Source organism: Peromyscus leucopus, chromosome 6 (assembly GCF_004664715.2).
Source record: "Peromyscus leucopus breed LL Stock chromosome 6, UCI_PerLeu_2.1, whole genome shotgun sequence".
NCBI lineage: Eukaryota > Metazoa > Chordata > Mammalia > Rodentia > Cricetidae > Peromyscus > Peromyscus leucopus.
Genome location: NC_051068.1, coordinates 54,953,704 through 54,968,427, shown reverse-complemented (window position 1 = coordinate 54,968,427; position 14,724 = coordinate 54,953,704).

The following is a 14,724-nucleotide window of genomic DNA, read 5'->3' as shown; positions in this document are numbered from 1 at the left end:
TCAGGAAGGCAGGTTGTTAAAATGTGAATTGCAACTACAACTTGGTTCCTTTCACATCATCATGCTATGCTATAGCCAAGAGAGACATTGTGATATATCAAGTAACTGGGGAGTTGGGGACCAATTTTGAACAGTTTCCAAAACTGTAAGCAAAATAACCTGCTTTCCTTATAAAACGGTTGCGCTCAGGGACTAACACAAATCCATTCCCCTAAACAAGGAAGGACAGTGTTTCAGTAATGATGCTACTCAACTTGATGTTATTGTTAACTACTCTTAAATTTGAATTCCAATTTCATTGCAATTTTATTCAGTGCAATAATTAAGTTGTAAAGTTAACCATTAATAATACTATTTATACCAAACAATTAGGGGACATGAGAAGAAAGAGAAAAGAGGGTACAAAAAGATATGATTAATAAGGGAGGCAGAGTTTGTAAATTCTACAGTTGTAATACTATTTTATGCTCCATAGTAACCATAGATTTTTACGTATCAGAGTGACCCAAAGCTAAATTCCTAAAAATCAGGCAACACAGGGGCTTGATTTTGTGTGTTTGATATGATTTCTCTTTAATAATTACTATCAGAAAAAAATTTAAAAAATTCTGTACACTCCATGTCACAACTGTACAGTAGAAACTCAATTCCTTTTTATGGTAACTCAAGAAATAAAAAAAGATCTTCATGTTTGCCCATAGAAACAATGGCAGAAAATGCTAAAGAAGATAAACATTTCATTGATTGCTTCCAGGATTCATGTAAAAAAAAAAAAAAAGTCCAAGCTGTGATGTGACTCAAGAATGAAAATGTGAATTCCAACAAATGTGGCATTCAGGCAAAGCCCCAGTTGAGTTTCCATCCACTGGAAATGAAGTTGTTTCCTTTATGGAAACAAGGTAATTTTTAGCAGATTGTCTAGTTTAATTTAAGTACAGCATTGACGATAAACGACTGTAAGTGTTTGCATAGATTAGATTTCCCGAGAGCATGCATGTCTGGTGCTCATTATAAAATGTAATGCCTTGTCAGTGATGGTTAAGTCCTGACACCTTAGCATCACCTCTCAAAGATCATGCCATTCTGATTAACTTGGTGAAGCCATCTTAGGAGGAGCATATCACATATTCACATCCAGCGTATATGAGACAGATACCACAAGCTATATTTACACCCAGGCTATAGTAGATATCTACCACAGACCCATTCCTGTATTCTGGCCATCCCTTCACTAGGGCATTTGCCAATGTCTTAGTGGATAGATTGTCTTCTTGGCCCTATTAGGGATGAAATAGAGAGTATTATACAGGTCACACATGATAAATGTACTCTAATGTTTCAACCCCAACACTTCTTTCCTGGGGAATTCTTTTAGTTTCTTGTAGAATTTTAATTATCTTTAAATCCAAGTTTAAGCCAATGAAACAAAAATAAAAATGTTATAGGCAAGTCCAGGTGATTTGGTACCTCAGGACACCCAGCTGCCTAAGGAAATGTAGCTTTGTCAATATATGGGGTAGGTGGGTGGGGCAGGAAACTCAGTTCCCAAACTGTTTAGAGAAGAATAATCACTACAAGACCTCAAGACCAGGAGACTCAAAGAATACTCACATCCTCACGCCATGAACTCTGAATCTTGCATCTAATTTTGGAAGAAAACAAGAAGTCAGCTAACCAAGGAGAACTGAATCCATGAAGTTTTAGTACTGCATCACACACACACACACACACACACACACACACACACACAAAGCCTTAAATGACCAGATTAGATGCGTGGCAGAATAACTTAGTTAATGATGCACATCCTTGACATGGTTTTAAAACACTGTACTATTATACACATTATTAAACTGACTTTTTAAGTCTTCACATTTGTAAACTAAATTGCCATATTTTGGGGCTATAATCATTTGAAATATGGAACCTCTTGTAAGTTCTAATATAATGAAGACAGACTCTGCCATAAGTGATATATCAGGGGCACAAGGACTTATGTGAATAACTTTGAATTGTTTGATAGTGCATCTCATAATACATTTGAAATGTGATATAAACAATTTCATAATAAAAATCCCTTTGTCAAATACCTTAGTCAAATAAGAAAACAAGCTGTACTTTAAATTATAAAACTTTAAGGTATCTTCAATGCTAGGCATTCTATGACTGAATTTTAATTTCATCCCTTATAATATTTTCAATTCAAAATATCTCAGTATTAACCACCATATAAATAGAGGCTTAATTAACTAATTAATGTTGTGAACAATTCTTTTATATTTCTTAAAATTAAAAAGTTATTTAAAAAGAATATGTAGAAAAGGCATATGTTGAAATTAAGATTGCAGAAAATATTTCATTTTTTGCTTTTAGCTCTTGTGAAATTTGATCAGACCTGAAGAAAACTATCTTATTTTGAAGATTGTTTGGATAATCAACATAAACTAAAAAGCACAAAGCATTCAACGGCACCTCACCCCCAGACAAGAGAAGGCAGTGTCACCCTAATAAGCACTAGCTAACTTCATCTTCAGGTGAGATTTTTCTTGATTATATATGTTTAAAATTAAAAGTTAAATCAGACATAGAAACTCTGTAGAATTAGCAACTACTGACCAGAAAGTTTTACTGGAAACTGCAGGTATTTGTTGAAGGGAAGAGGGGCTTGATGACCACAGCATTCTTAAACTTGAAGAATGCAACTCAAGTAAGGTCTTAGCATTCCAAAGCAAATGACAATTCTTTTTTTTTTCTTTTTCAAAGAGTTTCTTTTTTCTTTCTTACTTTTTTTAACCTGTATTAATTATTTGTGGATTTTGCATCATGTATTCCAATCCCATTTATCTCCCCGTCTACTCGAATTTGCTCTCTGTTCTTACAACCTTCCTGCAAAATCAAAACCAAATTTAAAAGAAAAACCAAGAACCAAACAAAACAAAGAAACAAAACAAAACATAAAAGGAGGAGGAGAAGAAAAAGAAGAGGAAGATGAAGGAGAAGAGGGAGGAAGAGGAAGGAGGAGGGGAGGAAGAAGAAGAAGGGGAAGAGGAAGAGGAAGAAGAAAGAAAGAAAGAAAGAAAGAAAGAAAGAAAGAAAGAAAGAAAGAAAGAAAGAAAGAAAGAAAGAGAGAAAGAAAAGAAAGAAGAGAAAGAAGAAGAAGAATTTTGTTATGGAAGCTGTAGTGTGGCCTGTTGAGACACACAATTTACTCTTTAGTCTGTTCATCTTTACTTGCAAGTGTTCATTATCATGATTCATTAGTCTGACTCCAGGGAGGCTTCTGGCTTCTGCTGCACCGCCGATAATGGGCTCTCACTGGGGCTCCTCTTGGATAGATATCCTGTTATTCTGTGTCATGGAGATCTTGCTGTTCTACATCTATAGGTTTATCCCTTTACATTCTCTAATAGTTCATAGATTCGGGATGTTGGGATGGGTCAACTCATAGCCTCATTACTCTGCCTGGGTGGTAACTGGGTTGGTTAGCCTGCCAGCGTTCCCTAATCATCACTACCTGGGCAAGCTCTCCTTGCCTAGCTCAGCCAATGCAGCCTACAGCAAGGAGCAAGGCCAGTTTTCTTGCTCTCGGGTCCTCAGATAAGAGTCTCCCATACTTACATCACCAGGGCCAGCTCTACTGTTTTGCACCGGCAAGGTGCAGGGTCCTCTCTCCTGACTGTTGTAGGGAGCAAATGAGGTGGGCAGGTGCAGAATCAGCTCTCCTGCTCTCCTATCTGCTCTCATACACTCTGGGCTGGCTTACCTGTGCCCTCAACAAAAGGGTCAGCTCTAGTGTGCTACCCAGGAGGGGTTCAGGGCCCGCTCTCCTGTGCGCTGCAGCTGGTTTTTAAATTCTTATTTTATTTTATTATACTAGGCTAATAAAGTCATATACATCTACGTCTATAATGTACTTTGATCATATTTTGTATACTCAGTTGTCCTCTTTCTTGTCACTCTCTCTTCCATTATTCTCTTTTGTTCCTCTAGGAAATACAGTTTCTACTTCCATGTCATCTATACATAAACAATTTTGAGTAGGTATATTAAATCTGGACCCCCATAATTAAAAAAAAACACATTTGTCTTTCTGAGACTGATTTAACTTACTTTGTATGATTATTTCTATTCTATCCACATTCCTGAAAATGACATAACTTCATTTTGCTTTAATTCCCATTGTGCATATAAGCCAGATTTTCCTCCATTCTTCTGATAACAGACACTTCAGATATTTCGCAAACAGATATTGTGAAAAAAAATGCTATAATAAATATTGATGTGGAAGAATCTCTGAAATATATTGACTTAAGACATGGAGCTTTGCTGGAGCAAGTATGTCACTGCTGACTGTTTGTATCCTTGCTCCACTTCGAGCTGCTCTCCACTTCTGAATACCATTGAAATGAGATCTCTCATCTTCCTACTCCAGCAACCCACTGCCATGCTTACCCTGCTCTTACGATTCTTTCTTTAGGACTACAAGCCAAAATAAACTACACATTCTTTTTACAAGTTGGCTTTGCTTATAATATTTTATCACAGCAATAACACTGTAACTAATCCACCATTATTATCTTTTGTTTGGAAGGCATGACTCATTAAGTCCATTTGTCTCTAGACAAGAAAGACCCCATAATATACTCTACCACAGAGTATTTAAGAACCACTATGCATTTTCCATATTCGTCTTTTGAAATTCAGAAGTAATGTCATCTGCCAAAGGCTTTTTCCTTTAGGTTTTAGTAGGATAGAAAGTGCTGGAGAAGGCTGTCAAGAGCAGATAAGCAGATAGGATGACTGCTCAAAGTCTTCGTTGCATCTCAATGTCTTATAATTAGACAGATGTCAGATCATTTCCAAGGAGATCTATCAAAACATGCTTTTTTTTCTTCTCTTCTCAGTTTGACAGAATTGACTGAAGGGAAAATTAAATAAAGGGACATGCTTTGTTTTGTGTATCAGCTACTACCAAAATAGAAAAGCACAATGAAAGGTATGTCAGGACACCAAACAATGCATTGTACTTATTTCTTACTTACCTGATTTGTATTGTATTTGTATTTGATTGTATCGATCTGTTACTTACCTAATTACTTACCCTGATGTGACAATGGTCCTTTCAGGTAAACAGAGAGCATACTGAAGTGAGTGTTTGGGAGCTAGTTTGGTGCCTCATGACCAGTTACCTCAGCTTAAGGAGACACAAATATTTTGTTAGAGCAAATTATTTTCTTACAACTAATGAAAATAAATATTTGAGAAGTAATGAAAGGCTTTTATATTTTACTTTTCTCGGAATTCTTTTGAATCACCTACCTGACTCTAGCTGTGTCTATAGTGAAGAATTATTTGTGAGTCTTTATAGTAAACTAATTCATATCCTTGGAAAGGGCATATTTCATTCCTGAGAAATAGTCACGAGAATGATTGTCTTTCTTAGAGTCTCTTTTATGGTATATTTCAGTAAAGTCTTCATGTAATAGAAATAATCCAAGTGATTGGAGTAACAAGTGTTAAAATACATAGCAGATTTGCATATCCTATAGTGGAACAATGATGCACAAATACACATGGAATTGAGGTGTAGTTTTTCTGTGCAATGCACTAGTATTTATCTTTCTGATTTTGTTCTTATTCTAGGAATAGTTCAGTTAGTCGATGATCTGAAAATGAAGGAAACCATGGTGTTCAATTTCTTCTGTATCTACCTCTTATTCCATAGAGTTGACACTTAGAGATTTTTACTAAAAATTATTGGCTCATCATTTGGGCCTACCAACTAGTTAGTAAATGGAGGGTGAATGCTTATGACCTTTGATTTCTTATATGTTTCCCTTTCCTTAGGTCAGATTCCCAGGTCTATGCAAACATGGAAAAAGACTCAAGGAGGGTCTATCTCAGAACTAAGGATAACTAACATATCTTATTCACATTCAAGGCTAAAGATATAAAGATGAGAGTTATTGTTCTAATTCTGAAGAAAAAAATTGTTCTTTTGTAATGTGGCAGTCCATCTCTAAATGATGAGGAGGCTGATGTGATTTCAGAGTAGAAGAGCCATTTTAAGCTCTTAGTGAGTAGAATGTAAGCAGCTAGGATGCTAGAAGAGCATCAGTCATCAAAGCCACCTAATTGTACAGTGGCTTCCAAGTTTGTTATATCATACCCTAGAGGAATAATGAATGTGCAGAGTGACTGCAGGTTTTTTTTTGTTTTTGTTTTTTGTTTTGGTTTAAGAATGGTCATAAAAATTCTTTGAGAGTAGCAGGAATTCCAAGGAGGTTACCACTGTACTGTCTAACTTAGGAAATTTTCATAAGATTTCTGGAATGAAATGTGTCTTAGTTAGGGTTATCATTGCTGTGATGAAACACCATGAGCAAAAACAAGTAGGGGAGGAAAGGGCTTATTTGACTTAAACTTTCACATCATAAACCACCATTTAAGGAAGGCAGGGTAGGAACCTGGAGGCAGAAGCTAATGTAGAGGTGCTGGAGGAGTACCACTTACTAGCTTGCTTCGCATGGATTACTTAGCCGTTTTTTTTTTTTTTTTTTTTTTTTTTTTTTTTTTTTGCTTGCTCATAAAGTTTATTGACAACTGTTTGGTTTCTCTTCAGATCGTATAAATCTTTCGCCTTTTTTTTTTTTTTAAATAGAACTCAGGAACACCAGCTCAGGAGCAGCACCAGCCACAATAGACTGGGCCTTTGCACATCAATCACTAATTAAGAAAATGCCTTGCCTACAGCAAAATCTTACAGAGACAGTTTCTTAGCCGACACTGCCTCCTCTCTAATGACTCTAGCATGTATATGTCAAGTTAACATAAAATTAGCCAGTACAAAATGGATAGACATTTGGGGTGATCCTTGTTGGTATTGATCCTTCTTTGAGCATATGATGTCATGAAGCAGGGTTTCGAGTGTGTCTAGTTGACATGCTCTGTTACCAAACCTAATAATTGATCATGTTGCTTATCCAAACACTAGAGTGGTTACATGGTGTGGTCTCTTTCACCTACTCTCTCGAAGCTACTTTCAGTCATTTTGTCAGCTAGTCTCATGACTAGCTTACGATCTACTGGTGGCTTCTGCCATTCCTGCCGGGAGCTAACTTCCTTCTCAAGCCTACACTTTGCAGCATGAGTGCTGATCTTATGAGAACTGGATTTCTCCCCTTATATGATAGCAGTCATAACAGTTCATTGGACTACTTTTCAGAACCAGAACTGGGAGAGCTATAGCCCAGATCATAACTTGACCCAGAATTGCTTACTTTTATATACCTCTTGTCCTCTGTTCAATTCTTATTGTATTTAAAGCTGTAGTTCATGTCTGGACCCTTTTAAATCAATTTCTTGCTCATATGCCACACTGAGTAATTTTTTCTCTGCATCTCATCACTCATCATTTCTTAATTGACATATTGAGATGCTAGAAAAAGCCTAACTTGACAAGACATTAAGAGCTAGGCTTTTGCCCTAAAAACAGTTTCTGTGAACTGAGTTGTATCACATGAGATGGTCTCTCTGTAATGATCCTTTCAGTGTCCTACAGATCTTCTTGGTTAACAGTGCAGTGGTTCAGTTAAAGCTTCCACTCGCTGAAGTAAAATATTTTTTAACACCACCATTTATAGGATGAGTAATAGGATGCCTCAGTTGTGGTTATCTTTGCCTTCAGCCTTGAAGGAGAATGAGATAGGCCAGGAATCTTTGCTTTTCAGCAAGACACTCCTTGAGGGATGAGCGTACTTGGATGCATAGCTAAGAAGGCCATCCAAAGTCAACTATAAAATGAAGACAGGAACAGCCACCTGTCATCCTGCTTTTATCTACTTTGTGAGCCCAAGTAAGGAGCTCATACTGTTCCTGAAGTGCAGTTTCTTAGTGTCTGTCGTAGCTTGAGTGCAGCCACAAAACAGAATTTAACATTAAAAACAGAGTGAGCGTATACATGGTGCCTGCCAAAGTACAAATTATACTCCACAAAATAAAGTAGATCGTGAAAGCTGTATTTAGACCTATTACAAGAGGAAAAAACTGAATGGAGTTGGAATTAAATTCTTTTGGAGTAAACAGTTAATTTATTTGTTTTACACATACCTATCAATTTTCCAAGTTTACAGAGCTTCCATACTAACTACATGGAAACATCCAACAGTGATCAGCCCAGAATCACTGTCATCTTCAATGTATTAAACGTGTATCATCTTTTTGTAGTTGGAACATTCAAAACATTTTAGCTGTTTTGAAATATATAATACGTTATTATTGACTACACCTTTTGAATTTTGCTGAGAACATCAGAGCTTATTTATCTTTGATAACTGCAAAGATGGTTTTAGGATCTTGAGTTGGGAGGGTCATCAAAGGCAATGTTGCTACTTGACCTTGCCAAAGGGAAAAGCAAACTTGCTCACCTTTTCTAGACAGGAGCCAGTTGCAAACATACTAAAAAGGCAGCCGCAAAAGCAGTTCCCTGCCTCTCTCTGAGGCTGGGAGACAGGGGTGCTGATTCCTTGATGCTTCTCTTTCAAAGAGCTGACTTCCAAGTCCTTGAAAAAGACAGTGTTGGGTTGTAAAGCTGGCAAGGGGCTGTGAAAAAGATTTACATCTCAAAGTAGCAGAGAAAGAATTTGCAATTACAAGTTTGCTAAAATAAATGCGCCTTCAGAAATGGGATGTCAGGGACAGAGGCAAGAAGAAAACTGACTATAAAGTAGACACACGCAGAATTAAGGGACTCCACACTGGGGCAACCCTGATAAAGGAGCAGCTTGACTCAACAGCTTAGATCTTGAATCTCAGTTCAAAGGAAACTGACCAACGTGCCCATGAGTCTTACTCCTACAGTGCTTACAAGATGCAATATCTTAACTAGATATTAACAGTTCATAATATTGCCATAGAAATCAATAGTACCAGCAGTATTGTTTGCAGTAAAAAATTATCAATAGAGTTAAAACCATGTATTTTAGTCTACGCAAGGAATTATGTAATTGAGAAAACAAGACACAGACACCAAGAAACAGCTTACAAGTTTCAAACACCGATATATCACCCAGTCGTTCTCAACCTGTTTGCTTCTGCTTAGCCAAAAGTGAACGAACCAGAAAAATCAGCTTGGGGACTAAACAGCCCACATATCTAAGGCATCAGCTAATGATAATAAACACAGAGAAACAGCCTTCAGACCCCAAACTAACAAAACCTAAATGTTATCATCACTATAACAAATTGGGTTAGCTGTTTCAACAGATTGGTGTCAGTGAGAATGTGTGAAGAGAAGCTGTGCCTGCAAAGGCTGGTTGACCAATCAAAACTTAAGGGACTTTTATGTCGTGCAGTAGAGATGGTGAGGCTGGTTGGCTATTGTATTCACATTCTTGGACTTACTTAAATATACCTAAGAAAATTTTTGAGCTTTTTGGACATATTGCCAACTTGGGATCTTTCCCCAAGACCTCCCTGATACACCTCCTTTGCTGAAAAAGAGATTTGGTTCCAGGACTAATGAACATTCCTGATATGGATGGTCAAAATACTGCCCATCTTGTATAAAACTATCAGAAGTGATTTGCAATATAGCAAGGGTGAAAGGAAGCCACCAAACGAGACCACTCTGATGGTAGAAAAAAAAAGGTTTATTGTGGAATCAAAACTTCCAGGCTCTCTCTGTGGGTAGGGGCAGAGAGAACAGCATAAAGGAGGGAAAGTCTAGCCTGTTTTAAAGGAGACAGGTTGCAGCCAGAGGGGACTTGAGAGCTAGGACAGCCTCCTCAGAGGTGAGAGTAGTGGAAGGTAGCAGGTGGACAATGACAGTCTGGGAGCTAGCTAGGGGCTTTGGTCTGTTCCAGGCTTGTTTAATGGGGAACTAGATGCCCCATTGCTGTAGGGTTTTGGTTGTATGGCTAGATACAGGGAGTAATGGCTTTTCCTGACAATCAGAAACCCACTTCACAAGGTTTCTGAGGAATGCTGAATTCAGGCTTTTGTTTGTCCCTTACCATTTTTTGTGTTCACTTGGTCAGAATTCAGCCTTTGCTAAGCCCGACTGTCATTTAGGATATTATCAATGGCCTTGCCAGTTTGGAGGTCTGCTTTGGACATAACAGTGTCTTTAGGTCATTATCAGATACTTATCAGACCAAAAGTCCACTGGTATTGCCATCAAGACACAAGAAATCTTTGTCTCTTTCACACAAATGACTCTTCTGATGATCACAGGATCGTAAATATTGGGCATTGCTGTTTTGTCTTTGGAAAATGTCTTATATAGTCTAGTATGGCTTCAAATTCTGGATGTAGAAAACACTAGGGTGTATTTCACCATATTCCTCCCTCTATTAAGAACTGTGAAGTTGACAAGTGTGCATACCATTGTGTTTGACACCTATTTTACTTTTTCTGCTAAAGTTTTCTACATAAAACTTTGTTTGGCTCACTCTAGTTCCTTTTTCTTTGTACATGTAATGTGCTGATTTCTGCTTTCATAATTTCTGTCCCTCCTTCTAAGACCAGTAATGAATATTCATGAGCTCCTCTCTGCAAGTGATTCAGACTCCAGTTTCCATCAAATCTCCTCTGATTAGATGAGCCTAAAGCATCTTAACTCTAACTGAATTTTTGAAATCAATTTATATACTATCCTCATTGCAATTTTTATCTATTGATAGTATACTTATATTCATAGTATAAGAGAAGAGACAGGTTTTTTAAAAGCATTTCTTTAAAGATATAATCATTTTACAAAGTTTATAAAACAACCATACCTCAGAGAGATTTGTATTTGCAAATGCATGGTTTTCTACACATTGAAAAGTGGAAGTTATAGATTTTTATAAGAGTTTGAAGTTCACTTTAAATGTTGATATTTTCACATTTTTTAAAAGTAAAAGTATCTACTATAATGTAGTATGTTGGCTTGTTTTTGGTTTTTGTTTTGTTTTGGTTTTTTCAATTTGACACAAGGTGGAGTCATAGAAGAAGAGGAATCTTAATTGAGAAAATGCCTCCATAAAATTGGCCTATTGGTAATTATATGGGGCAATTTCTTGATTAAAGATTGAATAGAAATGGGCCAGCCCAATCTGGGTGGTGATGCCTCTGTGCTAGTGGTCCTGGATGCTATAAGAAAGCAGCTTCAGCAACCCACAAGGAGCAAGCCAGTAAGCAGTCTCCATGGCTTCTACATTAGTTTCTGACTCTAGGTTCCTGCCTTGAGCTCTTGCCTTGACTTCCTTCAGTGATGGAGTGTAATTTGGGAGCTGAAAGATAATACAAACCCTTTACTCTCCAAGCTGCTTTTGGTTAAGGTGTTTTATCACAGCAATAGAAACATTAAAACATGTAGATATATTTGTTTTGCAAAGGTAATTAAATTTGTTATAAAATCAGTTTTGCATGGTTACCCTCTGGTATTAGAATGCCTTTCTAACACAAAGAGATGAGTCATTGAGTTTTAAAATTATCTGACTTCATATAGATTTCCAGGGCGAATTATGTTTTCATGAATTTAAAATATTTTAGAGTTCTAATGCATATTGGAGAAAAAAAATTAATGACTATTTCTCAGTTGGTGAGACTGTTACAAGATCTACCTCATTCTTCTGTGCACAGATACATACATCATCCAAAATACATCACTACATTTTCTACTTGTTCAAATTCCTGCCTTACATAATAAGTAAAAATTGACTCATCCATGCTTCAGATGGTAACAATGCAGTTATACCTTCTTGGAGATCATTGTTCATTACAACATTGCTCTTCATGGCAACATCATTATGTCTTCAACCTGAGTTCTAGTTGCTTTGGTAGGTGACTTTGTAAAATTGCCAGCTACCAAATAGTAAAATTATTAACCTCTGACAGAATCTAGAGAATTTTCCCTTTAATCAATTTTTGAAATTAAGTTAAATAACCTTGAGTGTCTTTATAACAGAAAAAAAGATGAACTCTTTAACTAAGAGGATTTCCAAGTTGCTAAGTTTTTATGAATGGAATTTCTACAGAAATACTGACAATGAGTAATCTTTGAAAGGCAAAAATCTCCCTTGGCCAACTCTTTGCTGTATTAGAAATGCTGAGCAAGGCATGCTGGTACACAGTTATAACTTTGGCACTGGGGAGGCAGAGATAAAATAGTCTTTAGGCTAGCCTGATGTACAGAGCAAGACACTGTCAAAAAGTAAGATTGTGTGTGAAATACAGAGATAAAGTGCTTGATAAGCATGTGGACAACCCTAGGTTGGTCCTTGGTACCTTAACAGGAAAGAGAGGAGAGAGGGAGAGAAGAGAGAGAGAGAGAGAGGAGAGAGAGAGAGAGAGAGAGAGAGAGAGAGAGAGAGAGAGAGAGAGAGAGAAGAGAGAGGAAGAGAGAGAGAATATTTTGCCCAGTTGAGAGCAAGTAAGAATTTCTAACCAGCCACAGCACTAAGCTTAGACTATTTAAAAAGATAACACAAAACCAGAAAGTTAGATCAAGGTCTGTCTCCAAGTGTATATCTTAAAGTGTGAGGATTACGCACTTGTTACTAATTGCACCTATGTGAATCAAGTTGCTTCTCAACAATGCCAATTACATGAAGATTATTCTGATTATTAGGCCCAAGCAGAGTGCATTGAACCACTGATTTGGAGCAATTTTCCTAAATGTTCAAGGTGTTTCCTGGAAGTCAGAGACCTAGGCCAGTGAAAGACTGATAAGCAATGACTAAGTACTAAAAGCCATGGCAAATCCCCACCTACAAGAAAAGCTCTTAGTCCATTCTCTTTTCCTTGTAGAGGCCAGCGAACCTACAAAGAATCATGTGCTACTGTATGGAAAGGGTACTTCTACATTTTTCTATTTTGAGCATAGATTTTTGCCAACAAACTTGATTGTTCTTAAAATCCAAAAATTTCTCATCCAAGATGGAAAAGTCCATACTGACCATTTAGTGTCTAATTCTTTATCTGAGAAGAAAGGGCTAGGTTGACTTATTTACTCAGACAAGAATGTATTTTTCCTGAGTCCTGGTTTAGGGCTATTTAATGTCCCTTCCAGTGATTCTGCTTCTATTATTTTGGTGTTTGGACCAATGAAAAAGTTTGATGACAAACTGAAGATGCTTTTATTCAGAAATGGTAAACAAGTCCTGTGCTTTCAAAAGCATGTCTTACTCGAATCTGTGACTAACTGGGTTTTTTTTTCATAGTTATTTCCAGACTGACCTAAGTTTATATGTTCTATTTGCTCAGGAGGTTCTGTCAGAGCAATTTGGCTTTGTTTTCTTTTAGTTTTGATCAACCATTCTTCTCTTGCATCAATATACCTTGTTGATTTTACTAATGTTGATGTTAGTTTGTCTAAAATTAGTGATCTGTATGAAAAAGCAGTGATAGGAATCTGAGTCATGTATTTTATCATGTATTTTATTACTTGTTATTTCAGAAGTCTAGGTTATTTAATGGTGTGTATTCTTAACCAAGCCAGAATGTCTGTGCACTTTCATGCAATTGGAGGGGACCATATTAATTCTTAAATTAACAATGGGAATAAATTCTCTTCTTTCTACTTGTATATACACATACTTAAATGCATCACATAAGATGTAGCTTTCTAACAAGTTCCTAGTTATCACTGTTTTTTTTAATCAAATGTGTGTATAAATGAAGAAATCTAAATGCATGAGCATTTACCCCACTCAGCCTCCATTTGCAATGGCCCCTGAAACTGCTGATGGAAGACTTAGCTATGCATGAAGAAGGTTGCTACTCTAGGAGATTTGATACCATGCCAAAGGTACTTTGTGACACTTTGCCAGAACCTTTTTGTCTCTTGTTCCGAAATATGATCATATTCTGTGCAATGTGTTCTGCTTGCCTTCTTTTCCAACAAAGCAAAATACAAAGCAAATACCTGGTTGAATTACCTTGTCAATATTTCTGTGGGGTGCCAGCCCTTCTCCTCCACACACAGCCTCCAAATTACTACTCAGATCCTTCAGTTTATTACTGTTTTCTCTCTATGGAGCTTCCAGAGTTGGAATCCAATTGATGGTGTTTCTCCATTGTTAAATGCTCATATTGGAGTGTTTCTTCAGCTCTGAGATTAAGTCCTGAGCTTCCTTCTGCATTGTGGCATTCTAGACACCATAGTTTTGTTAACTGAAAACTCTCCACACAACAAACAAAGCTGTTGACTACTTAACTCTTTTCCTCACGCCTACCGCCTACTTTAAGAAAATGCTAGTCAAATGGCTGTCATTCACTCAGCCTTTTATTTGATGGACTCGGTTGAAATTGCAATAAACATTTACAGTAATTGACTCTGTGACAGGCTATCCATCATGATCAGAACCTATAGTTTCTGTTTTACAAGAAAGTTTTTAACTTGTCTTATTTCATATACACTGGTTACTTTGTACTGCCCTTGAATACCTTTTAGGGCACATAGTTTCAGGCTAAACATAACACCAGTCCTAGTCTTTAATATGACTTTTCTTCTTTGTCAAATTATATTGAGTAGTTATCAGAACATGCACATCTGTTTTTGTTTTCTTTTTTTAGTATTCCATGAACCTTAAAATACCTAAGTTGTAAAATTTAAGTCAAATTAGTCAGTCTTATAAAACTCCAGAGGTATAACAATTCAGTGACAAAATAAACAAACTCTCTAAGTCTCACAAGCATATATGATGTCAATTTTCTAAAAATAAAGGTGGCTTTTAAGTA